The sequence below is a fragment of the Theobroma cacao genome, chromosome 9, assembly GCF_053813885.1.
Source record: "Theobroma cacao isolate CCN51 chromosome 9, ASM5381388v1, whole genome shotgun sequence".
NCBI lineage: Eukaryota > Viridiplantae > Streptophyta > Magnoliopsida > Malvales > Malvaceae > Theobroma > Theobroma cacao.
Genome location: NC_142647.1, coordinates 14,528,351 through 14,530,925, shown reverse-complemented (window position 1 = coordinate 14,530,925; position 2,575 = coordinate 14,528,351). Strand labels below are relative to the sequence as shown.

The 2,575-nt window shown below is 34.2% G+C and overlaps 1 long non-coding RNA gene across 1 annotated transcript; it reads right to left on the bottom strand.

Moving 5' to 3' along the window:
• Positions 1-321: 321 nt before the first annotated feature.
• Positions 322-2,366, bottom strand: LOC148760767 (uncharacterized). Its single transcript, XR_016028517.1, has 3 exons — positions 2,259-2,366; positions 1,528-1,607; positions 322-658 (listed from the first exon to the last, which is right to left on the bottom strand). It is a non-coding gene; the product is annotated as an uncharacterized LOC148760767 (long non-coding RNA).
• Positions 2,367-2,575: the final 209 nt, after the last annotated feature.

The following is a 2,575-nucleotide window of genomic DNA, read 5'->3' as shown; positions in this document are numbered from 1 at the left end:
TCTCCATCTACTCGGCTTTAGATGCTTTTGATGGTAATTGTTTGTCACGACCCGGAACTCCCATCGGGCCCGTGACAACCGCCGCGACGTCTCGATAAGCACTCATTACCCCGAATGCCGATCGAAACCCCGCAAGGCTTAGCATCAACTTCCGCATCTCCCCGGTGAGCGACAGTTATTAAATCTCGCATTTCAAGAAATCATAAGTTGTTTCCAACTCAAAAAATTAAAAATATTATTTTCTAGCTCACTGGGGCATTTTCGTCATTTTCTTTTTTTTTGAAATTTCGAAATCCGAAAAAATGTAATATGTAAGTGGAAACACATATTTCATGATTTAAATTAAATTTTGAAGTCTAAAACATTCGTTTAAAGTAAAATTATAGCTATTTGAATATAATAAAAACATTAAATAAAATATTCTATTTTCTTAAAACACAATATTTTCAAAGTCTTCCTAAAATAACTTTTGTAGCATAAGAGTAAAATAAATTTATTCATATAGTAATAAAGATAATTAAAGTATGAAATTTCGTTTACAGTGACACGTGGGCCCCTAATTAACCAAGAAGGTGTAGAGCTACGAACCCTTACTTCCTATGATGCAACTCCGAGATTAATTCTCGTCTTAATCAACTATCAACAAACTGTCCTGAGCCTGAAAAATGGATAGGAAGAGGGGTGAGATTAAATAATCCCAGTGAGTAAACAATTACCATCAAAAGCATCTAAAGCCGAGTAGATGGAGACAATATAAAAACGTTATATCTCATTAATGTTCATAACACAAAATTCGTTTCAATCTATACCAAATAATTTCTTTTCATCAAAATTTCCCCGACTTATGAATTTTTTTAAACTTGGCCCCTGCCAATATCATTCTCGCGGGTACCTTCGTCAAGGTATCCCACTGAGACCGCCAAGGCTGTTCAATGACCCATACCCATAAACATGTTTTCACATCTGACACACAGCCGTTCCTTGGCGTTGGCTGAGTCTCACTCTCACGTGGTGGCCCGAACGTGAGGTGCACTCAAATCATACCTCAGGAGATACTTCACCCAACATCTCCCCCCGGAGGTAAGTATATAATTGAGTTACCGTGCCCCTCTCATAGGCAGTCCACGGAAACCCCCACCACTGCAGTGACCGTTTAATATACCACCAGACCCATAAAAATTCCAGTAGCATAATAGGGCGAATAAAATGTAATCCAGTCTACCGAGACCAATCCAAAATTGTTCATATATTTCATGCCAACCCCAAAAATTTAGCCATCATGCTACCATAGTGTCATAAGCCCCAATTTCAATAACATATAAAATCATAAATTTCAACACAGTCTCCATATACTCAATTTTTCCCAAAACAATATTTGATTTCAAAACCAGTATAAATCTCATTTTTTATTAAAAAAACATTTTAATTGGAAAACATAATATTTTATAATTTAAATTCACCATTCAATAAAAGCATCAAACAAGTATAATTACTCTAGATATTTAAGACGATAAATTGTCCACTCACAGTTCTAGGAGTCGATGTACTCCTAATCCCAGTCTTCAAGCACAATTTTGGTACTTTTACCAGTGTAATTTGCTCACCACCTATCCACAATGTACAATACATAATTCACCACATCAATGCTTGACCATTATAAAATCAATTCAGGCTCGATATATATGCATGATATGACATGCAACTTATCCGACTACCGCTTAAATGCGGTGCTAACCTAATTCGGCCTATTACCCGATTAAATTACTAACGCGTCCAATTTAATCTCAAATTAATTTTTTTCAGTTTCTATACCTCAATTGCACCCAAATTGACTTAAAGTCCCTCGGTGTGGTGCAAATTATCAGTCTTGATAGCAAATTACGAAAATACCCCTAATGGGTAAAAATTCATATTTTTGCTCCAAAAATTTCCATTATTTTTCTAGACTCATAATTCATCATTATTCATCATAATTCCTCAAATAAACATCAAGATCATCAGCCAATATTCCCCTAGAAAATTCAGCCAATAATGGTAATGGAGGAAAATAAATTCTTTTCTTGTTGTTTTGTTCCTAAATATGCTAAACTAACACTAAACACTAACATAGCTCAAAATCAAATTTATCTAACAACTTTCTCTCTCTAAACCCATATGACCAGAATTCAAATCATCCTCAAATCACATGATTCAACCATGAAAAATGATGAAAAATGCATGGGAAAGGTAAAGCACAAGACAAATTTAAGAAATGTTACCTTTTTTTCACTTGATTTTTGAATTTCCACCTATTTTCCCTTTAAATTTCTTAGCTAGGGTTTTATTTTCTCCTTTCTCTCTCTTGTTTCTTGCTTGGCCGAATGTTGAAGAAGAAGAATGGGTGGGCTGATTTTTTTATGCCTTTTTTATTGTTTAATGAAATAATATTATTTTATTCATATTTTAAATATTTTATTAATTCATTTTTTTTTCTAGCCATCCATTTGTCCTACTTTTTCCACCATGCATTCCCTTTGACTTATCCAAGTCTTAAGTGAAATTTCCAGATTTTTCCAAAGTGTTGGTGAAGTAATTT